Raw genomic sequence first — 25,772 nt, 5'->3', positions numbered from 1 at the left:
CATTAATGATGAAATGTAGTTGGATTTATTAGACCCTTCGGCCTTCCAAAAATGCCTGGGAGAGGACAAACCAGGAGTTGGGCACTATGCTGACATACAATCATGTCAATGTGGGGAATCATTTGAGTGTTTCCTTTTACACACAAATCCACTTGTCATGTCATGTAACATTTCTTCAGCTGGTGACTCTAATTTGTGGGCTACTGTACCTTTGTGGAGTCTGTCATTGTATTTTGTAGGGCATTTTGTATTTTGTTTCATCCCTTAACTTTTTTATTTATATCATCTCTATTGGAAAAGTTTGCAGTATTTGTGAATATCTCTTCAGTGGAATACATTGCTACTATATGTCCAGTTATCCCCCCTAGACATACAATCCATTCAGCCAAACTCAATTTCAGTACTTCACTCCTTACCAAGAAATCCTCAAGAGGATCACAAGAGCCAAACTAAATATACCTCATGTGATAAGATTGGAGCACTGGTATTATCTTTCCAAAGAGATATGTTAAAGCTTGGCTTGTAATTAACAGTATATACAGTTTATGATTTATTTTCCCTTCAACATTCTAGGAACTTTGACTCATTTCTAACTTAAAAAATTTAAGACATTAAAATTTTTCTCTGTCTTCATTTTTGTTTAAAAATTCAATTTTAAGAAATTGTGAAGCAAGTATCTGGCAAAGACACTATTTACTTTTAACTGACGAGTTCTCACATTAGAAGTTGAACATTTCATTATTTTATATTTAATTTTTAACATGTCGACAATAATGTTCCTTTCTTCCCACTTTGGATAAAGAACAGAAATTTGATATTCATCCAACTTAAATTGATTCTTGCAGGATGTTTGTTTCTCAAGAATCCTTAGTCAAGAATTGCAGCTTTATTCTTTATCCTATCTCTCTTCTATATCCTTTCAATCTAGGATAAACCTCCAGCATGTTCATATGAATTGCCTTCTATAACAAATCACTCTCGTGACTTGGTGAATTTTCAGCATAAGCATTTTCCATGATGCTCTAAATTTTTATATTAAAGTTCCTAATCTGGTTTTCTAGTTCACAGTCTTACTGACTAGCTACCTTTATGCAGGAAGCTGCTTTTAACTTTGTCTTTTGCTTAACTCCGAGGTTTTTTTCCTTCTTATCAAAGACACTTAATTTGCTGACTTGATTTCTCATGATTTGTTTTCCTAAACAAGTCACTATATAAAGGTCAACAGTGAGATTCTAAAATCCTGAAATTGAGCACAACATTTAATGTGTCTCTTTTTCTCTGATTTGGAGATACAATAAAACTCAGCTTCGAGGTAAGATGCAAGACTATTTTACTTTCTCTATGGAACAAATGTATTTGCTAAGAGCTTGAGACATAAATGTTTTTGCTCTCCAAATGAATTGTAGATAGACAGAGTTTCTCCATTTTACCATGTTTCCAGACAAAAAAGAATAGATATTTCTTTTTATAAAGTATTTAAGATAAAAAGATTAAGGGCTCAGAAGAAATGATATATGAACCATCTTTAGACTTTCTTTAGGCCAGTGATGGCCACTACAATCATAAAACAGGCTGCTTGGCACTGGCAGGCCATTATGCTTAAGTCTTGATCCAGAGAGACCATTTTGAGAATTAAAGTACAGTCCATTTTCAGTGACTGTTGATTACTCTGCTGTGCTGTTGGGGACTTCCAATTACAGTGCCAGCTAGCAGTCACACTCTAATTCACTGGGCCTTGCCCTTAGGCCTGTCTGGTTCTCTCGACAAGCCACTAAACAGTCGCTAACATAGCTTTAGGTCACTTATTGTTCCCAAATAGATTTAAACCAAACACATAGAACCAGCGTCAATTGTCAAGGGAAATGTCTATTACTCTAGATGAAAAAAAAAATAAAAATGTACAAAATACATCCTTATGGTCAATGGAAATACAAAGGTGTTTTAACATATCAGAAACTAGAATTATTCTAGGAAGAGAATTATTACACTTTCAAATTTATTTACATGTGTTCCTTGGTTTGATTTTCCCTAGGGAGATTGATAGAGTGGAAAGAAATGAAAATGGTTATTTGCTTAGTTGAATGTCTCTCATGAAAACCTTACTTATCTGTTATTTCTCAAGTAGTCTTTGTCCCTCCACACCTTATGTTTTTTTTTCTCACATATTCTTCATGATTTACTGTATTCACACCCATTTCTTCCTTCCTCCTGACGATTTTGCTAAACTTTTCTCCCTTTATTGCAGTATTCCTTTAAAATATATTTTGTGGTAGAAAATATCTAAGGCAGAGATAGCTTGGTCTGTCTTCCAGTTAGGATAGAGCAATGAGTGTGCTAAATAGCATTTTGTCTTATTAATTTTTTAAACCTCATTTTAGTTCACTGCAGTTACTATTATTCCATTTGACACACAAGGAAAGAGAGGCACAGAGAAAAGAAGTCCAAGCCTACAGCTGAGAGTGGCAGAGGTAGGATTTAGCATCGGAATTCTTGCCCATAACCACCACACCAACCTAATAACCAATGATGTCTATCTCATAGATGATCAATCAATAAATATTCATTTTATTCCAGCATTCTTTCCTCTTTCTGTCTCTGTTTTCATTAGGTATTAGATGCTGAAAAGAGAAGCACTGAAAATAGAAGTATCCTATAATCAACAATACCACTCTTGGGCATTTATAGCAATGATTAAAGGTCAGGATACAATTAGGACCCTTGCATACCCATGTTTATTGCGGCCCTATTCGAGATAGCTAAGTTATGGAAATAGCCCAGCTTGCCCTGAAATGCATAAATAGATCAAGCAAATATATATATATATATAATAAACATATATATGTGTGTGTATGTACACACAAACAAAACATTTTCTTATATAATATATGTGTATATATTCATCAGGAAGAATAATACTATGTTAATTTGTCATTAGTCATTTACAGAGAAATGGATGGATCTGGTAAAAATTATGTTGGGTAAATTAAGTAAGGCTCAGAGAAACTAAGGGTACATGTTTTCTCTCATATATGAAAGTTAGATCTAAAATATAATCATATAATAAAACAAAAGAGACAGGTTCATATGCACATATACACAATTACCATGACTCAAGTCTAGTGTATACAGGATTAGATTTTATTACTGTAACTCCTTTGACCAGTTAATATTCAGTTTAACAAAATAAATGCCAGGAAGCAGAACCATGTTTTGTCTGAAAGAAACTGAAGGGGAGGCAAAGGGTAGACAAATAGAGAGAGGAATGGTGGGTGAATAAGCATAGTATTTAACCTATGTATGTGAAAATGGAGCTAGGTAACTTGAGGGGATGGGAAAGGTTAGGAATGAGGATGAATAATAATGGAAGAGGTGACACTAATCAAGATATATTGTACATGTAAACTGATATGTGAAATTAAAACCCCTCTGTACAACTACATGGAGGTAATAAAACATAAATAAAATGATTCCTTCATTATTTTTAACCAACTTGAATAATACTGCAATTTGCCTGTGTACTAAGCACTTTGCTCATGCTAGGGATGGCATAGTGACTCAGGCAAATGGGAACAGGAGTTATCATGTCATACTCATAGAATTTCTGTTCTTATGAAGAACATTCATGGAGTAATATCTTCCTCTTCTAGCAGATTAGCCATGCATGCTGCATACTCCAGTTAGGATACAAGCTGTATAAAATTGGTCATGTGACTTATAGAAATGAGATGGGGATAATGATAATCTTTGGCTCTTAGAGCTGTGGAATCACAAATGAGTTAATTGATATAAAGCAACTAACCATTTTTGGCATCTATTTAAAATGTCATCACTCTATTACTGTTCATCTTTGCTGCTCACCCTGTTCCAGCCTCTGACCTGTTCCTATATGATATCCCCAGTAATTATTTGTTGAATTCATGGCCACAAAAAAAGAGGTGTTACTCCAAGACTGGTAGAGATAATGTTATTTTGAAAGCTTCTTGTGCTTCACAAATTTGCTTTGATTTTTATTTCTTTTAGTTCTTAATACTGAATACAGTTCTTACATTTGCCAAGCTCTGCCTTTGGCCCTTAAAAAGTGAGCTTTCATCATTAGTCAACTAATGAATAAGAATTCAGACATTGCTGGAAAGACTTGAACTCAAAAAGCAAAAAAGGTTATTCTGTTCATTGTAATGAACCTATTTATATGAGAATAGATGACTATGTCTTTGGTGTGAAGTCTGATTTTTTTAACTAGTTTCTTGAATTTTATCCTTTTTATTTCTTTTACATAAGTCTGGATTGTACTCTTTCTTATTATTCTGTTTGAAGAAGGATCCTTTTTTCCTCCTTAAGATCCAAGAAAAACATGGCTTTGGATTTGTCTTTGTTGTAAGCAAGATCATATTGTCCTTGTCAGAGAATGAAAGGGTATAGTGAGACCTTTAAACTAGACTTAAACTGGTTACTTTTACAAAGTCAGCAAAATTGAAGGGATTCACTGTACAATTTCTACCTAAATCCTAAGTAGAGGTGTCTATGGCATGGTAAGTTCTCAAAGCACCAATTAAAACTGTTCTGTTAGTGGTTTGTGACTATAAAAGATTCAAACTAGATTTAATCACAATATGAATCCGTTCCCTTTTTTTGTTTGTTTGTTTGGTAGCTTGATTTTTGGGTCTGGGTGCTGTCCCTAAGCTCTTTAGCTCAAGGCTAGTACTCTACCACTTGAGCCACAGAGCCACTTCTGGTTTTCTGGTGGTTAATTGGAGATAGGAGTCTTACGGGATTTTCGTGCCTGGGCTGGCTTTGAACTGTGATCCTCAGATCTCAGCTTCCTGAGTAGTTAGGATTACAGGCATGAACCACCTGTGCCCACCTAAGATCAAATATTTTAAAGAGACTTTTAAGTTGTCTGTACATAGCATATTTGAAGCTAGGTTTGCTGAAACAAAACAAAAATAAAACAATACAGTGCATCTGTCTTAATAAATAGACTCTAAAGAAGTCTTTCTTTTTGGTTCTAAAACAAAAAACCACAATGGTACCAATTGAAATGGCTGAAATTTTAGTTTTCTTTTGTATAAATATCTGAAAATATACTGGTGTACAATTCAAACTAAAACCGAATTCAAAAGATTGTTTTAAAGCCAAAATCATGACTTCAGTGGCATTTCATATTTTCTTTTTTACTCCTTGATGATAATGAAGCCAGAATGTCTCTTCTTGGTTCTATATTTCTGCTTCATTAGCAAATCATAGAAAACCAAGCAACACATAGAATCTTCTTTTCTTTTTTTTTTTTTTTTGCCAGTGATGGGGCTTGGACTCAGGGCCTAAGCACTGTCCCTGGCTTCTTTTTGCTCAAGGCTAGCACTCTACCACTATATTTCTGCTTCATTAACAAATCATAGAAAACTAAGCAACACATGGAATTTTTAAAAAATTTTTTGTGCCAGTCATGAGGCTTGGACTCAGGGCCTGAGCACTGCCCTGGCTTCTTTTTGCTTAAGGCTAAAATTCTACCACTTGAACTACAGTGATACTCCTGGTTTTTCTGTTTATGTAGTGCTGAGGAATCAAACACAGGACTTCAGGCATGCAAGGCAAGCAGCACTCTATCACTAAGCCATATTCCCATCACCAACACATAGAATCCTGATCCAGCTTCATGGCTACAGAGAGCTAGTGGGAGAGTTTGTTTACTATTATTCATACTTAATTTCTGTTGATGCTTCAAATTTGGCTGAATTAGATGCTATTTTAATTGAGCTGGAGATTCCAGTTTTGTATGGGTTTTGTTTCCCCTAGTGAAGGAAAAATTAGAATCTTCTATTTATAATCTAGGTTTACTCTCCAGTGGCTTTATTGCATTTATCCTTTATAAACCCCAACCGAACCTCAATTATATTGATAACTAAATGGAAGTCAGAGACTCTGGTGATGAAGAAATGAAGGACAGAGAATGTAAGCCAATGTCCATGAGAAACGAGTGCAAAGGTTTCTTGCATATGGCCTCTGAAAATCTGGAATGTTTTCATCCTTGGACACAGCAATGAGCAGGAACAGCAACAGCACTGACATGACTAAATCACCAGTGACATTTTATTTGTTATAACCTATTGCTCTATTTTCTTTTATCACCTTTAAAACAAGCACATGTGTTCAATCTTAGAAATAGAAACTACGTAATCTGATTGCTGGCCATTGTTTGACAGGTGAGTTGGGAAGAGCAAAGCTTGGGTGTTGTATGATGTTGAGCTTTATCACATATTCTCTTCAAGAGATCATGGGAAGAGCCCTCCCTCTCTATGAGAGTAAGTTTTATAACAAGTAAAAAAAAATGTTCCAAAAATGTTGCCTAAAATAGGTAGTATTTAATAGTATTTCTTCATACCATTTTTCTAGGTCATCTTACATATGAGTCTTTTTAGACCATCCAATGAAATCTTAGGGGTTTTTTTTGTTTGATTATTTTGCATTTTATTCTTTAATTCTTGTATTAGTTTTCTTTTTCACATTATTTTATTTTTTTTATTTTTGTTTTCTTCTTTTTTCATTGTATAAGTGATATACAAAGGGTACAATTATATAAGTCAAGCAGTGAAGACACTTCTTTTTTGAACAGTGTCATTTTCTCTCAGTTTTTCCCTCCCCACTCCCCTCCCTACCAAGTCTGTTTAGTTTTTTTTTTTTTTTTTAAGGTTATTCCTAGGTATTTTATGTTTGTTTTTTTTCTCAAATTTTTATTATCAAACTGACGTACAGAGAGGTTACAGTATCATACGTTGGGCATTGGATACATTTCTTGTACTGTTTGTTGCCTTGTCCCTCATGCCCCCCTCCCTCCCCCCCTTTCCCTCCCCCCCCCCAGGTGTTCAGTTCACTTACACCAAACAGTTTTGCAAGTATTGCTTTTGTAGTTATTTCTCTTTTTTTTACCCTGTGTCTCTCGAATTTGGTATTCCCTTTGAATTTCCTACTTCCAATACCAGTAAACACGGTTTCCAATATACTCAGATAAGATTACAGGGATAGTGTAGGTACAAACATAGGAAGGTGATACAAGAACATCATCAATAATAGAAACTACACATTCACATAGGACGTTGAAAGTAGTTATAACTGTGATATATCACTTGTTTCCATTTAGTTTTTAAAACACTTTTATTTCAATAATGAGACAGGAGACTATCAGATTGAACAAATAGGTAGCATAATATAACTAAAACACGGTAAAAGCAAATTTTATAGTTTAAATTAATTTCTCTGCATCTTCTTTCCACTATTGGATGTACTAGAACAGTTATTATAAGTAGTAGGTCTTATTAATGAAATCTTTACTTATGTCGAGCCTTTTGCTGAATACTTTGTGTGGATATATATAATTTGAAGGTAAATATATTTTGTCTCCTTTACTTTTTATTTATTGTACTTTATTGCTGATGCCAGTCCTGGGGCTTCAACTCAGGGCCTGCACCTGTTCTTGAGATTCTGTGCTCAAGGCTAGTGTTCTACCACTTGGGTCATAGCTCCATTTGGGGGGAGTTTTTTGGTGGTTAATTGGAGATAACAGTCTCAAATACTTTCTTAGCTGGGCTGGCTTTGAACTGCAATCCTCAGATCACAGCCTTTTGAGTAGCTAGGATTATAGGCATTAGCCATGAGTATCAGCTTATGTTCTTTTTCCTCTTTCTTTTTCTCTTTTTTAAATAATTGAGGGAACAGATGCTTGGAGAAGTTAGCCTATCTGCTCAAGGTCATACATTAAGAAAATAGAGTGGAGTGGAGAAAGTGGAGTGGTGCAGTACACCTATAATCCTAGCTACTCACAAGACTGAGATCTGAGAATCATAGTTCAAAGCCAGCCCAGGCAGGAAAGCCCACAAAACTTTAACCTTCAATTAACCACCAGAAATCTAAAAGCACAACTGTGGCTCAAAGTAGTAGGGTACTAGCCTTGAGCACAAAGCTCAGGGTTAGTGCACAGACCTTTAGTACAAGCCCCAAACTGACAAAAAGAAAAGAGACGAATGGATACATAGGACTCTAGACATATGTTTCTGTAGACATATTTTAAAACAGATGACTTTTCTTATCAGACTACTCTGGTAACTTGTGAAGAAGACTTTTAAACACTGTAAAATTGCCAAAGTAATGATGAAATTGTAAATTCTGTGGTCATAAATACTTTGACTCCATCAACAGTAAAAGTAGTTCTGACCCATTAAAGTAGCAAAAGAAAGTTATGAAAGCAAATATTGGGTCACTTACAGTCAATATTAAGACAGAGTCAAGAACAGTGAAACCAGCAAGGCGAGGATGGGGCTCTCCTGTGTGTGAGCCCCTGGATTACCCAGCTGGGGACCTGAGCCTTCTGTAGTGAGTATGGTGGCACACTTCAATGAGCCCTAGAGAAAGTGAGCATTGGCTCTGAAACTGCCACTACTGACTTCCGCTCTGGTTTATAGGTGCTCTTCTCCTCCACCTTGGTCTCTGAGAGATTTTAGGCAGCATTCAGGGAGATTAAAAAGGCCAGCTCTTTATCAAGCAGTTTCTGATGCTCTTGTCTATGACGGAATCCTATCTAATCCATTCTCAAAGAGAGGAGAGAGTTGAGGATTCTCAGAAACAATTATCTCTCGTGAAAAGGACAAATATCAACTCCATAAGCAATGATGATCACATGACCCAACTCTTTTACTTTAAATTGTGCTTATCAATCCTGTTCGGAATATACTTGGCAGAGGCTAGAGTTTGAAAGAGGACAAGTTAATAATAAATGTACAAAAATGATTCTGAAGAATTCTTTTTCACAGACTTCATGTATATAATTTTTTGTTAGTGTTTTTTATATAACCTAATAATTTTGGAAAACTTTGTGAGTCAATATCAGCAACGAATCCCAAAATATGGATGAGTAATATTCATAAGGCAATTATGTTATGTACTAGTCATTCAAGTGACTCATGAGATTCCAAGAGTTTAAGTATTAGTGACAAAGGAGTCAGTAAAAATAGAGAGAGCAATAGAGAAAGTTATTTTAAATGAATTGTAATATATGCACATCTGAAATACCCTGCTGAAACCTTTTTGAAGACTTAATTAACAAATTTTTAAATATTGGGAGGTGGGTGGTGATGGAGGGTGACTAGAGAGAAGGAATAAGAATGAATATGGTCAAAGTCATCTCTCTGTATATATAAAAGCAGAACAGTTGAAAATGTTTTATGATTTTGGTAAGGGAGGTGTATTTGATCAAAATACATTGCCTACATGTATGGAAATACCCAAACAAAGCTATCTTATACAAGTAATGTACTCTAATAAAAATTTTAGGAAAAATATTGGTTCTCCTATCCCAATACCATGACTTTTCAAATAAGCTCCCCATAAAGATTTAAACATATAATTTTTAAAAATCTCTTTTCTAGATAATGACAAAACAAAATGCTCATTTATCTTTGCATGTAATCTACCATGTATCAAACTAGATGCTTCTTGAGTTAAGTAGACAAATTTTTCCAACATACCTCTTTTACTCTAAAGGTTCTATACTCAACTTTTAAAGTTCTAATCATCTCATTATCATTGCGGTTAATATTACTATAAAGTGAGCATAGGAGACAAGAATGACAGCTCTTCCCAAATGCAGTGTGATTAGTTTAGTGGCTCATGTAGGAATGGATCAGGTAATATAGAAGAGAGTAAAAGGCATTCCTCTGAAACAGAGAGTGAAATATGCAACATTAATTAACCCGGTGATACCCCAGGTTCCTTGCCCAATGGTAGTTGCTTCAAGTGTGACTGGGGACAAGAAGTTGTGTGGGATTCATCCCAAAGTCAAGGGGAAGCCATTGATGTGTTTAAGAGAAGGCACACCTTATTGGAAAGACTCTGTGCACAGTCATTTAAAGGACAGTTTAGAAGGTAAAACAGGGACGAGGAAACGTCCCAAGGAAAATTTTGTATTGAGAAGACTATACAGATACATTTGTAGGTTCTCACTGATAGAACCTGTTTATTCCTTAGCTCTGGTGACAAGTGAAAAATAAACCTGAAGAGAATTCCAAATATGGTTGTATTGCAGGGCATTACTTCAGTGCCTGGGTTTTGGTCTTTGCAGCATTGACCTCTGAGATATCGAGTTCCCGTTATGTTATGCGATTGCTCTAAGAGCCACAGATCTCTGGACTACAAGGCTCTTATTTGTCTCCTAGTACTTTATGGAGTTCTCTGATCTTGGAAAGCTGGTGGCACATATGATCTGATTGTCTTTTTGTTGACTTACATGATCGTTTTACTAGCCTTGAATTTCCCTATAGGTCTATTTTGTTAGAAGTCAAAAATCAAATTTCAGGCCTGGTGACAGTGGCTCATACCTATAATCCTAGCTAATTAAGCTGAATTTTGGCTCAAAATAATTGAGGTTCAAAGCTAGTCCAGACAAGAAAATCCATGAGAAACTTAACTCCAATTGACCACCAAAAGCTGAAGTACAGCTATGGTTCAAGGAGTACAGCACCAGCCTTGAGCAGAAAAGCCAAAGTACAGAACCGGGACACACACACCCCTGCCCCCACAAAGCAGATCTCTGGCCTTTTGTTGTTTGAGCCCTGCTTCTGCTTTGCACAATGAATTTGTGAAAATTACATTCTGTCCTACATAGAATTTTTAGCTTATCTAATGACCATCCCTCCCTTCAGCCTTTCAAAGAAACATATCCATTAAAAAAATGTCCCAACTGGTCTTTACAACTATATTTTTATTAAAGAATAAGAATGAGACAACAGAGGTAAGTTACTATCTAGCACATTTTCAGAAACAGTATTTTGCTTGTATAAGTATAGTCTGCAGAATTGTAAAGCTATTATAAAAAATAATGAAGTACCATTACCATCATCTCCAGTAGGCAAGCACCTTGGAGATGAAGAAGAAGAAAAAAAAACCACCTAAAACCTGTAGTTTCTAGAGAGAAGAATGTATCTTCTTATGTTGATGAGACTTTCCTTGAGTTATTGACCATAGATGCAGATAAAACATTGCAGTGCATTTACCAGCTATTAGAAAGTAAATACAAATTATCCTATAATTCACTGTAGGCTTTTCCAGCCAGGTCATTTTTAATCCCTCCATTTTCATGTCACCAGAATATTCTGGGCAAGAGCCAGGATTTTCTTGGTGCTCAAATGCAATTATTGCCAGGTGTTTTTGTTTCATTTATAAAACAATAGAAAGGTTTAAGAATACTTCTTGTTGGAGAAGTAAATCTAACAAACATCTCAAAAGAAGCAAATGCTTTGTTTCTATTGTGTTGTTCACAGGTATGAACTATACTATTATACCTGTTCATTGTTAAGTATCCTGGTCATTCCCACCAGTGGGAGCAAAAGTCTCAGCAAAGGTATGAATGAGCTGGATGAGACAGGTGCATGGAGTAAGTGAAGTGGAGCAAAGTTTGGCTGGAAGGCCCCTCGGAAACACAAAATGTTAAGACTTTGTAAGAACAAAATGCCCCTAGCAAAATGTACAATTATCCTTAGACTTAGCTTAGCTTTTCTTCTTTGCTTTTGCACACTGTCCTTGAGCTTCTTTTGCTCAAGGCTAGCACTCTACCACTTAAGCTACATAATTTCAGTTTTTTTTCTGGGTAGTTTATCAGCGATAAAAGTCACATAGACTTTCCTGCCCAGGGCTAGAACTCTTTTCTTTACTTTTTTTCTCAAGTTTTGATCTCAAGTTTTGCTGAGTTTTATTGAGAGTATTCATATAACATGTAAGCTCACCATTTAAAGTGTATAATTCAGTATTGATGTTATTGTTGTATATATTCATAGAGTTGTCAAATGATGATATGATTTTTAGACTGTTACAACAACACCAAAAAGAAATCTCATACCCATAGGCAATCGTTTCTCACTTTTTACCCCTTCATAAATCGATAGACATTTGGATTGTTTCCACATTTTAGCAATTATGTGTAGTACTTTTATGTAAGCATTTATGTACATGTTTTGGTGAACATATGTATTTTAACTTCTCTTTGTGACATGTCTTGGCACACGATGACTGAGTCAACATGGTAACTCAATGTCTATTCCCCCTCCCCCCCCGGCCCCAATCCCTGGGCTTGAACTCAAGGCCTGAGCACTGTCCTTGGTTTCCTTTTGCTGAAAGCTAGCCCTCTACCACTTGAGCCACAGTACCACTTCCAGCTTCTTCTCTTCATGTGGTGCTGAGGAGTGGAACCCAGGGTTTCATGAATGCTAGACAAGCATTGTACCGCTAAGCCACATTCCCAGCCCTCAATGTCTACCAGTTTTTGAGACAGTGACAAATCATTTTCTTTTATAATTCTATTGAGAATGCAGGAAGGGTTCAGGTCTACATTCTTACCAGCATTTAGGAGGGTGATTTTCTTTTTTTTACTTTGATAATACCACTTTTTTAAAGTCATAACTGTGTTTTCTACCTTAGCTATTGGAGCTATTAGAAAGTTGTACATTGTTATGGCATGTGCTTTTTGGTCATTTGCACTTTTTTTTTTGGAAAGTGTGTGTTCAGATCATTTTAGCTGTTTCAAATTTGAGTTTATTATTTTTTATTATTGAGATGTTAGTGTTCTTTATGTATTCTGAGTATTAGTCAGACACAATTAGAAAATCATTTCTCTTTTTCTGTGCCTTTCTTTTCCCTTTATAAATTGAAGTATATTTGTCACAAAAACTATAGATGGTATATAATTGGATGATACATTTTGAAAGAATCTCCAAAATCAAGTTATTTGGCATATTTACTAAATGACATTATTTCTACTACCTGAGTGGTGAGAATAGTTACCCTTAGTGGCAAATATACAAGGAAATATTTGGAAACGGTCCTGCAATTGTCCTCCCATCCCTGATACTCACTTAGCTTGTGTAACTGATACTTTACACAATTTGACTAACTTTACCTAGTTTCCCCAAACTAAGTCTTTGCTAACTACCTATCAACTCTATACTTCTAAAAGTACATTGGAGTTCATATAGGGTTATGATTATGCAATTTTTGTCTTTCTGCGTGAGACTTATTTCCTCTAGCATAAAGGCCTCACCCAAATTCATTCATATTACTGAAAATTGCAGGATTTCCTTCCTTCAAAAAACCCATGAAAATTTATTTATCAATCTGTCTATCCATGTATATACCCCATCTTTTCTTTACTCTTTCAGCAATCAGTTGATTCCAACCTTGTTAAGTCCAAACCTTGACTACTGTGAATAACACAGGAGAATGCAGATATATCTCTTTGAAAATCTAATTGGAATTTAGTGGTATTGATAAATGATAAGGTAGTTCAATTTTTTTGGTTTGTTTTCTTGGAGTAAGTTTGAAGCCTGAGGCTTGCACTTGTAGGATGTGCTCCTGAGCCATGCCTCCAGTCTTGCTTTTTGCTGTTTACTTTGGAAACAGAGTCTCACAATTGTCTTCCACAACCCCTGGATAGCTTCAATCTGTATTCCTCCAGACCCAGACACTAGCCTTCAGAACAGCTAAGATTACAGAGTGAGCCACTGGGGCCTAGACAGTAGTTTAATTTCTAATTTTAGGAATAACTTGCAAACTGTTATCCATGGTAGCTATAAAATTTATATCCTCCCCCCAACAATATGCAAAGATTTCCCTTGAACCACTTTTTGTCTTTCTGATAACAGCCATTCTAACAGGTATGAGATGATATTTCATCTTGGTTTTGTTGTTGGTGGTGGTGGTCACGGGGCTTGAACTCATGGCCTGGGCACTGTCCCTAAGCTCTTCAGCTCAAGGCTAGTTCTCTAACACTTGTGCCACCATTTCTGGTTTTCTGGTAGTTAACTGGAGATAAGAATCTCCCAGACTTTACTGCCCAGGGTGGCTTTGAATCTTGATCCTCAGATCCCAGCCTCCTGAGTATTTAGGATTATGGGTGTGAGCCACCGGCTTCATTTAGGTTTTGATTTGTACTATTTTGATGAGTAGTTTGGATGACTACCCTTTCATATTGCTGTTGGTCATGCTGTTTTCTATTGAGAAGTATCTATTAAGGTCAGTTGCCTATCTTAATTACTTTCATTTTATTATCTTGCTACTGAAATATAATTCTTTATTTGGGATATTGATCTCCTATCAGATGTATAATTTGTAAATGTTTCTTCTATTTGGTAGGTTGCCTTTGCACTCTAGAAATATTTTCTTGTGCAGAGGATTTTTAATTTAATATAATTTTATGCAATTGTTGCCTATGACTTTACTTTCATATCAAAGATTCATTGCCCAATAAATGTCAAAGTGTTTCTTTTTTATATTTTCCTCTAGTAGTTTTATGACTTTAGGCCTCAAGTTTAACTCTTCAATCCATTTTGAGTTGATTTTTGTATATGGTATAAAATGAGGGTGCAATTTTATTCTTCTACATTCAGATACCAGTCATTTTTATTGAATAAACTATTATTTTCCCTGTTTTGTGTTCATGGTAACCTTGTTAAAAGTCAACTGACTGTCAATATATTAATTTATTTCTGAAGCATCTATTCTGCTGTATTGGTCCCTATCTATGCTTATGCCAGCATCATATTATACAAATGAGGAAACAGAGACTGAGAAAGCTGGTGTAATTTGCAATTGGAAAAGTCAGGTAATGCACTCAATTCTCACTCTATATTTCACACTCTTAATCTTGTTAGTAACTCACACATGTGCAGGGGACCTAACTTTTCATCATCTACTCACAAGGTCAATATTTCTAGCAGCTTCTGTCTTAAGTCAACATGCTGTGTCAGATAATTTATAAGTAGAATATTTTGGTCATTAAATACAAGAGGAACCTAGAAAACTACTGCAAAATTTCTTCGCTTTACTCCTCTTATTTCACATCACAAGATTTAGAACTTAATTAATTTAATTATTCATCAAAATTTGCCTTGAGATTTTGTATTAATTTCTTTTTTTTCTATGCTGTGGCTATCTCTTCTGCAAGGTTAAGAACCATAAATAGGGTAAGTAGTATGTCTTTTTCAAGTTGACATTGGCTAATTTAACAGTATTATTCACTAGTAAAGGGAAGCTCAAGTAATTTTTGTAGCCATCTTTATATGAATAGAAAAATATTTATCCACATACTAGAAGCCATTTGTCCTTCATCTGAACTTGAATAAGACACAATTTTTTGAAACACAGTTGTACTGAAATGGAAATGATGATCTGAGTGGGTTATCTTAGGCAAATCATGTATTACTATTTTGAAATGATTTTTCTTATATATACAAATTTAATATTATTTGCTCTAGTTTCTCCTTCTATTGCATTTGATGCCATATTGAATGACAATACAATTTACCCAGCTAATGTAGTCAGTTTGATGCAGGTCCTCACCTAAACACTGGCACCTAGGCTGTTCATAATTCCAATAGACTCTGTCTCTGCCTACGTTATCGCCTCTTTGCCCCTATTTCTACTTGGGTTGACTCAGATATACTCAGGTGCTGTCTGTATTATATCAATTGTCTCTACCTGAAAATTTTCCTTACATAGCTTCTTCAAAACAGTTTGAGTCTGGTCTTTCAATACTTACCCATTACAATCAGAAAAATACTGGCTAGGCCTATCTTAGCATTCAGACCTTTGTGATCTGATTTCTACCTTTTTCCATCTTTGTGACCATTACTTGGAATGGATATTCTTTTCAGGAAAGAACTATGGCTGTCAGACCCTCTCCTCTAATACCTGACAGGTATTTAACCTCCATACTTAGCAGTCACTACAGAACATCTTTCAACCCTTCAGTAGAAGCTTCACCAGACCTGTTCATTACTAAGCAAAAGATCACTTGTTCTAAGCAGGCTTGGCCTTGGATTTTCATTCAAATGCATCAGATATATGCTTTGTATCACTGCTCATGATTGTGCTCCACTGAGATCCTCATTTTATTGACTGCTTCTCCCAGTTGATTTCTTAGAGGGAAAGTTTCTGGTTTCAACCCTTGTCCTGGCAGTGATCAGGCAATATGTATAAACTAGAATAATTAGGACTGAATAGACAAATTAACAAATTACTTGTCACACAAAAGATAATGAAACAGATTGTTTCTATTAAAAAATGAAATACTTTGCCCTCCACTCAAAGCAGTCAATTAAGATGTCTAATTCTTCTTAATATTACTGACACATAGTAAGCACTCTAAATCTATTGAAAATATTTTGTGAGATGACACGCTTATGGAATTGCTATGTGAGATGGCAATACTGAAAACATTGCTGACACCAGACTTGCTTAAAAAAAACTTTTCAGTAAAGTTAAGGGACAGTAATGATTTTTTTTTTCTGGAGCATCTTTTTTAACTGCAAGAAACGGTTAATTGATTGCCACTGCCACCGCTGAGGCCGCAGCTGGAATTTCTGAGAGTGATCAACGTCCCTGTTACAGAGGGCAACCAACTCCTCAAGCCTCAGCGAACCATACAGCCAGCTCCACCCAGAAGAAGGCCTCCTTGCCCAGGTGGGAGGATCTTTCCCCGGGGCTGTGCTCATAGACTCAGGCAAAAACAGCCACAGGTGCCCTGCCCCATACCTCTGCGTGGCCCAGGATTTCTAAAATCAAACCAAAAGCAGTGGCAAGCAGATACTAGCTGCACGAAACAAACAGATGGGGGAAGCAAGGATTCCCGAGTCTGATCAATGTCCCATTACAGAGGGCACACAACTCCTACAAGCAAGCCCCAGTGAACCCCACAGCCAGCTATGCCCAAGAGAAGTTCTCCCCACCTAGGTGGGAGGAACTTCCCTGGGGTCAGCTGCTTTCAGTCCTAGGTAAAAAAATCCAGAGGTGCCCCAACTTGCTGCAGTACAGCCAGCAGCATGAGCTAAAAAAGCTGCCATCCTGCAGGAGATGGGAAGATCCACGGTTCCCGAGAATGTTCAGAATCACCCAGGTACAGAAGGCATCCAACTCCTATCTGCAAGCTGGGCAAACCACTAGAATTTAACTAACAAGGGAGGAGGGTAGCAGTGACCCACCCCATGCAAACGGAAAGCAAATCAAACCAGCCAAGCCACAGGAAAACAGACTGTAGACCATTGCAAGGAAACCAGGGGATGGAAAGAAGTCACCCAAACAAGGAAGACTCCTATTCTAGTCAGTTGTTTGTAAGTTCGTATTGTTTTTTATTTTCTCTTTTTTCCTTTCTTTTTTTTTTGCCCTTTTTTCTTTCTTTATTTTTCTTGTTGCATTTTTTCCGTAAAATTACTTTTGTTTGACTAACAGCTTTTCTGTTTTTTGTTGACCTTCTGTCATGTATCATTTTAATCTTGTTCTTTCTTCTTATTCTACTCTTTTCCACCTTTGCAGTTCACTGAAACCAAGTCAAAATCATCATTCCCCCATTCCTTTTACACCATTCTCTTCACTAACCTTAACTTAGCCTCATAAGTTTACTTCCAGGAACTCCAGAATACATTGATCAATGGTTATTGTCAGGTTGGATAGAGGGTATCCTTGTTCAATCTGAGTGAGTCAAAGGGGTTCATAGAGCAATCCCATCAGCTTAAAAAGAACCAAATGTAAAAGCAAACTTGTTTATGGTTATATCTGTATATAATTTAGTTACTGAATACAGGGCTCAAGGTTAGTTTTTATCTTAAAATTGTATTTTGCGGGAATATTAAATCTGTGTTTATAATCAAAACAGAGAGGGAAGTTACTTGTCTATGATTGAGAACCTCTAAGACTTGTATAACAAAATGTGGCAAAGTTTGTTTTGGGTCTTAAATTGTGCTCATGGGTCCTTGTAGATTTGCATTCCCAGTCAAAATGGGCAGAAGAAACGCAAGAAAGATGGAAAGTCAGGGACTCTCATCTCCCACACAAAATAAGCAGGAAATAGAGCAGTCAATCAAAGACCTAGAGGAGAGTCTTCGAAATGCTCTACAAACTCTGCTGATAAAAATGATAAATGGAAAGTTTGAGTTTCTTCAGACAAGTAATCTATAGCATGAGGAGGCGAGCCAAAGATTAATATGTGAATGTGATGAAGTCAACTATAAACTAATAGAGGAATACATGGCTTCCACAAACAGAAAGATAAACAAACTCCAACAGAAGGAAAAAGAGCCTCATGAAAAGATAGCTACTCAGCTAAACAATTTGAGAGGTAGCATCTAGAACCAAATTAGTGAAGTAAGGAAGTCCATACAGGACCTAAGAGAAAACTATAGCAAAGACATGGAAGCCGTCAAGAAAAACCAGACAGAGAAGGGAGATAAGAAACAAAGTAACTATACTGTGGAGCAGACTGGATGATGCAGAGGATTGCATCCCAGAAATTGAAGATTCCTTAGACTTTATGGAAAAAAAATTACACAAAACCAATCCAATAAAGAAAACAGAACATTCCAGGAGCTCCAAGATACAACCAGGAAGCCAAACCTAAGATTAATATGCATTGAGGAAAACCTAGAGAAAAACATTAAGGAAATAGTCAATTTGTTTAACAGAATATGAGCAGAGAACTTCCCAAATACACAGAAGGATAGGCCCATCCAGATACAAGAAGCATTTAGAATCCCAAATAGACCAGACCAGAATAGGACATCACACTGATACATTGTAATCCAAACAGGATCAATAGAGAAGCTGGGAATATGGCCTAGTGGCAAGAGTGCTTGCCTCATATACATGAGACCCTGTGTTCGATTCATCAGCACCACATATATAGAAAAGGCCAGCAATGGTGTAATGGCTCAAGTGGCAGAGTGCTAGCCTTGAGCAAAAAGAAGCCAGGGAGAGTGTGCTCAGATCCTGAGTCCAAGGCCCCAGGATTGGCAAAAAAAAAAAAAAAAAAAAAAAAATCCAACAAAACAAAACAAACAAAAAAACCACACACACAAAAACCCCAAGAACAATACACAAATAGAAAGATAAATGAACTTCAAGAGTCAAATGAAAAGATAGCTACCCAGCTTAAAGATTTGAGAGACAACACTCTAAACCAAATTAATGAAGTTAATGAAGTAAAGAAGTCCATACAGGATGTAAGAAATGACATGGAAATCATCAGGAAAGACCAGTCAGAATAAAAAGAGATTAGAAATCAAGTAGCTAGCCTACAGTCCCGAGTAACTGAAGCAGAGGATCAAAACTCAGGAGCTAAAGATTCCCTAGAATTTATGGAGAAAGATAAAAAATCAATACAAATCCAGTCCAATCAACAAAACAGATTGCTACAGGAGATTCAAGACAAGATCAGGAAGCACAATCTAAGAATAATAGGTATTGAGGAAAACTTGGGGAAAGAAGTTAATGGGATAGGCAACGTATTTAACAAAATATTAGGTGAGAAGTTCCCAAATATCCAGAAGGAAAGGCCTATATAGATACAAAAAGCATTTAGAACCCCAAACCGACCAGACCAGAATAGGACATCCCACCGACACATTGTGATCAAAACAGGATCACTAGAGTACATGGAAAGAATCCTTAAAGCTGTTAGGGAGAAGAAAACAATCACATATAAAGGAAAAGCAATCAGAATTACCCCAGACTTCTCAGCAGAGACCATGAAAGCAAGGAGAGCCTGGAATGAGGTATACCAAACACTAAATAAAAATAACTACCAACCAAGAATAGTGTACCCAGCTAAACTCTCATTCAAAGCAGAAGGTCAAATAAGGAAAAACTGAAACAATATATCGCCACCAAACCAGCTTTGCAAAAAATCCTTAAAGACGTATTATACAGGAAAATAATCAAGATCACAATACAGACAGAGAAATGAACCCTAAATAGTAAACATCAGATCAAGAAATGGGAAGACACAGCTTTTAACAAGATAGTGACAATGAAAGGAACAAATGATCATCTCTCAATCCTAACTCTCAACATTAATGGACTTAATTCGCCAATCAAACTACATAGGCTCATAAGTTGGATCAAAAACCAAGATCCATCTTTCTGCTGCCTCCAAGAGACACATCTATCAAAAAAAAGTAAACATCTTCTAAAAGTGAAAGGCTGAAATCAAATCTGTCAAGCAAATGGCCCCGATAAGCAGGCTGGATTTGCAATTCTAGTATCAGACAAAATTGATTTCAAATTAAAAAAGGTAAGAAGAGACAAAGAAAGTTACTACATACTAGTAAAGGGATCTCTCCTACAGGAAGAAATAACCATCCAAAATATCTACACATGAAATGCAGGAGCACCCAACTTCATCAAATGAAAATACTGACTCTAAAAACACTCATAGACCCAAACACATTGATAGTTGGGGACTTTAACACTCCACTATCACCTCTGGACAGATCAAGATGCCAAAAACTGAACAAAGAAACCACAGAACTAAATATTTGCATAGACCAACTAGACTTAACCGACTTCTACAGAATATTCCACCCAGCAACAACAGAATACACATTCTTCTCCATAGCACATGGAACATTCTCCAAAATAGATCACATCTTAGGGCACAAAGAAAATCTGTACAAATTCAGAAGTATCAAAACCATTCCCTGCATTCTCTCAGACCACAATGGAATGAAATTAGAGTGCTCTACTCAAACAGCCACCACAAAAAATCCTACAATTCATGAAGACTAAACAACACACTGCTGAACCATCAGTGGGTCATTGAAGAAATTAAAACGGAAATTCAAATGTTTATGGAATTCAACCAAGATGAGGACACAAAGAACCAGCTCCTTTGGGACACAGCAAAGGCAGTACTCAGAGGAAAATTTATATCTCTGAGTGCATATACCAACAAACTGAAGAAACAGCAACTCAATCATTTAAGGAAGCACCTTAATTTCCTTGAAAGAGAACAACAAGCCAAACCCCAAGTCAATAGATGGAAGCAAACATTAAAATTAAATCAGAATTAAATCAATTAGAGATGAAAAAAACCATCGAAAGAATCAACAAAACAAAGAGTTGGTTCTTTGACAAAATCAACAAGATAGACAGAGCCCTGGCAAACTTGACCAAAAAACGAAGGCAGCACACTCAATTAAACAAGATAAGAGATGAAACAGGTAATATCACCAAAGAAATAACCGAAGTTCAGAAAATAATAAGGGACAATGTTGCAAAAATTTTGCCAAAAAATTCGAGACCTTCGAAGAAATGGATGATTTCCTCGAAAAAATTGATATCCCCAAACTGAACCATGAATGTTTAAACCTTCTAAACAGACCCATATCCAGTATTGAAATAGAAATGGCACTAAATGATCTCCAATCCAAGAAAAGCCCAGGTCCAGACGTATTCACAGCAGAATTCTACAAGGCCTTCAAAACAGAACTCATACCAATATTTCTCAAACTTTTCAATGAAATTGAAAGAGAACGTTCACTAACAGACACATTCTATGAAGCCAGCATAACCCACATCCCCAAACCAGGCAGGGACTCATCATGGAAAGAAGACTATAGACCGAATTCCCTGATGAACATAGACGCAAAAATTCTCAACAAAATTCTGGCCAATCGACTTCAACAGGTCATCTAAAAAATCATACACCACGATCAAACGGGATTCATCCCAGGGATGCAAAGTTGGTTTAATATACACAAGTCAAATAATGTAATCCACCACATCAACTGGAGCAAGGTAAAGAACCACATTTTATCTCTGGATGCAGAAAAAGCGTTTGATAAAATCCAGCACCCATTTATGCTAAAGCCTGGAAAAACTGGGATTCCAGGGAACATTCCTGAATATAATCAAGGCCGTTTATGACAAACCAACAGCAAGTATAACTCTAAATGGTGAAAAACTAAAGCCATTCCCTTTAAAATCAGGAACAAGGCAGGGATGTCTACTCTCTCCCCTGCTCTTCAACACAGTACTAGAATTCCTAGCCAGAGCAATTAGGCAAGAATAAAATATAAAGGGGATCCAATTAGGAAAAGATGAAGTTAAACTTTCTCTCTTCGCAGATGACATGATCCAATACCTAAAGAATCCCATAGAATCTACACCCAAGCTACTAGAGCTGATCCAAAACTTTGGCAAAGTTGTAGGATATAAAATAAACCCTCAAAAATCAACAGCCTTTCTCTATGCTAACGACCCAAAGACCGAGGCTGAAATCAAGGCAATAGCATCAAAAAAACATAAAGTACCTAGGAATAACCTTAACCAAAGAAGTGAAAGACCTCTATGATGAGAACTTTACAAACATGAAAAATGAAATTAAGGCAGAACTAAGGAAATGGAAAAACCTCCCATGCTCCTGGATTGGGAGGATTAATATAATCAAAATGGCAATACTGCCAAAGGCTATATACATATTCCATGCAATACCCATTAATATCCCAACACCATTTTTTAATGAAATAGAGGAAGCAATCCAGAAATTCATATGGAACAATAAAAGACCTAGAATAGCAAAAACAATCCTAAGCAGAAAGAATATTGCTGGAGGAATTACAATACCGAACTTCAAGCTGTATTATTAAGCTATAGTAATAAAAACAGCTTGGTATTGGCACCGGAACAGGCCTGAAGACCAATGGAACAGAATTGAAGACTCAGAAATGAACCCACAGAACTATGCCTACTTAATCTTTGATAAAGGACCTAAAACAATAGCTTGGAAGAACGATAGTCTCTTTAACAAATGGTTCTGGCAAAACTGGCTCAACACATGCAACAAACTAAAACTAGATCCTTATATATTACCCTGCACCAAAATCAACTCCAAATGGATTAAAGACCTTGAAGTCAAAACAGACACCCTAAAAACACTAAAGGAAGGAGTAGGAGAATCACTTGGGCTCCTTGGCTCAGGACGGAACTTCCTTAACAAAGACCCAGAAAGGCTCCAAATCAAAGAAAGGTTGGACAAATGGGAGTGCATCAAACTGCAGAGCTTCTGCATGGTGAAGGACATAGCTCGCAAGATAAACAGAAAGCCCACAGACTGGGAGAAGATCTTTACTGGCCATTCAACGGACAAAGGCCTCATATCTAAAATATATGCAGAACTAAAAAAATTACCTTCCTCCAAACAAAACCACAAAAAACCAATAGCCCCCTCATCAAGTGGGCTAAAGATTTACAAAGTGACTTCTCTGATGAGGAAATTAGTATGGCCAAGAGAAATATGAAAAAGTGCTCTACATCACTGGCCATAAAAGAAATGCAAATCAAAACAACATTGAGATTCCATCTCACCCCAGTAAGAATGTCCTATATCAAGAAAACCAACAATAACAATTGTTGGAGGGGATGTGGCCAAAAGTGAACCCTACTTCATTGTTGGTGAGAATGTAAACTGGTTCAGCCACTCTGGCAAGCAGTATGGAGATTCCTCAGAAGGCTAAATATAGAACTCCCCTATGACCCAGCAGCCCCACTCTTGGGGCCAAAAGAACACAAACAAAATCACAGTAAAGCCACCAGCAAACCAATGCTCATCGCAATGCAATTTGTCATAGCTAGAAACTGGAACCAACCCTGATGCCCCTCAGTAGACGAATGGATTAGGAAAATGTGGTACATATACACAATGGAATTTTATGCCTCTATCAGAAGGAATGACATTGCCCCATTTGTAAGTAAATGGAAGGACTTGGAAAAAATTATACTAAGTGAAGTGTGCCAGACCCAAAGAAACATGGACTCTATGGTCTCCCTTAATGGGAATAATTAGTACAGGTTTAGGTAAGTCACAGCAGAGGACAACAAGAGCCCAGTAGCTATACCCTTATGAACACATAAGATGATGCTAAGTGAAATGAACTCCATGTAATGGAAACGATTGTTATATCACAGTTGTAACTACTTTCAACGTCTCATGTGTATCTGTAGCTTCTATTATTGATGGTGTTCTTGTATTGCCTTCCTGTGGTTGTACCTACACTATCTCTGTAATCTTATCTGAGTATATTGGAAACCTTGTATACTAGTATTAGATTTAGGAAATTGAAAGGGAATACCAAAATTGAGAGACACATGGTAAAAAAAACAAAAAAAAACCAACTACAAAAGCAATTCGTGCCAAACTGTTTGGTGTAAGTGAACTGAACACCTCATGGGGGAAAGGGAAAGGGGGAGGGGGAGGGGGCACGAGGGTCGAGGTAACAAACAGTATAAGTAATGTATCCAATGCCTATCGTATGAAACTGTAACCTCTCTGTACATCAGTTTGATAATAAATTTTGAAAAAAAAAAACAAAACCCAGGAACAACAGAGACCAAGGAAAAACTCTTCAAAGCTGCTAGGGAGAAGAAAACAATCACATATAAAGGAAAACCAATCAGAATTACTCCCAATTTCTGAGCAGAAACCACGAAAGCAAGGAGAGCCTGGAATAAGGTATCCCACACCCTAAACAAAAATAACTAAGAATACTGTACCCAGCTAAACTCTCATTCATTGCTGAAGATCAAATCCACTATCCTATAACTCATGGTGACTGAACAACACATTGCTGAACCACCAGTGGATCATTAACAAAATTAGAAGCAAATTCAAATATTTATGGCATTAAACCAAGATGAGCACACATAGTACCAGCTCCTTTGGGACACAGAAAAGGCAGTATTTAGAGGAAAAATTATTTCTCTGAGTGCCTACATCAACTGGAGAAATATCAATTCAACAACTTAAATAAGCACCTTAAGCTCCTTGAAAGAGAACAACAAGCCAAACCCCAAGCCAATAGACAGAAGCAAATAATTAAAATTAAATAAAAAATAAATTACTTAGAGTAAGAAAAAACACAGAAAGAAAAAAATGAGTTGCTTCTTTGAAAAAATTAACAAGATAGATGGACCACTAGAAAACCTGACCAAAAAATGAAGATAGCACACCCAAATAAACATGACATGATCCGACATGAAACAGGAAATATCACCACAGAAACAACCAAGATTCAGAATATAATAAGGGAATATTTTGAAAATCTATATGCTAATAAATTTGAGAATCTGGAAGAAATGAAGGAATTTCTATCAAAAATTTATATCCCCAAACTTAATCATAAATATTTAAACTAGCTAAATAGAAACTGTAATAAGAGATCTTCCATCCAAGAAAAGCCCAGATCCAGATCGATTCATAGTGGAATACTATAAGAATTTCAAAACAGAATTCACATCATTTTTTTCACAGTCTTCAATGAAATTGAAAGTGACAGTTCACTGCTAAACACATTTTATGATGCCAGTATAACCCTTATCCCCAAACCAGACAAAGACTCATCAAAGAAGAATGATAGACCCATTTCTTTGATTAACATATATAAAAAATTTGTATATGCAAAAATTCCCAACCAAATTCTGGCCGATCAACTTCAACAAGTCACCAAAACGTCAATAAGTCATCAAAAAATAAATAAATCATACACTATGATCAAATTCTGACCAATCAACTTCAGCAAGTCATCAAACTTCAATAAAACTTCAACAAGTCATCAAAAAAAATCATATACTATGATCAAACTAGACTCACTGCAGGGATGAAAAGCTGGTTCAATATATGCAAATCAAGTAATGTAATCAACCACTTCAACAGGAGTAAGGTCAAGAATCACATGGTTATATCTCTGGATGCAGAAAAAGCATTTGATAAAATCCAGCACCCATTTATGATAAGAGCCTTGGAGAAACTAGGATTCCAGGGAACATTCCAGAATATAATAAAGACTGTCTATGACAAACCCACAATGAGCATTATACTTAACAGTGAAAAGCTAAAGCCAATTCCTTTAAAATCAGGAGCAAGACCATGATGTTTGCTCTCTCCTCTCCTCTTCAACATAGTACTAGAA

At 36.3% G+C, this 25,772-nt stretch overlaps 1 long non-coding RNA gene across 1 annotated transcript; it reads right to left on the bottom strand.

Annotated features, from left to right (window-relative positions):
* Window positions 1-19,413: 19,413 nt before the first annotated feature.
* Window positions 19,414-24,258, bottom strand: LOC125354235. The gene is made up of 3 exons (XR_007211468.1): window positions 24,190-24,258; window positions 20,452-20,453; window positions 19,414-19,451 (listed from the first exon to the last, which is right to left on the bottom strand). It is a non-coding gene; the product is annotated as an uncharacterized LOC125354235 (long non-coding RNA).
* Between the last annotated feature and the right edge of the window lie 1,514 nt (window positions 24,259-25,772).

Source organism: Perognathus longimembris, chromosome 1, assembly GCF_023159225.1.
Source record: "Perognathus longimembris pacificus isolate PPM17 chromosome 1, ASM2315922v1, whole genome shotgun sequence".
NCBI lineage: Eukaryota > Metazoa > Chordata > Mammalia > Rodentia > Heteromyidae > Perognathus > Perognathus longimembris.
Note: the sequence above shows the minus strand (reverse complement) of the source record. Positions and strands in the feature narration are given on the sequence as shown.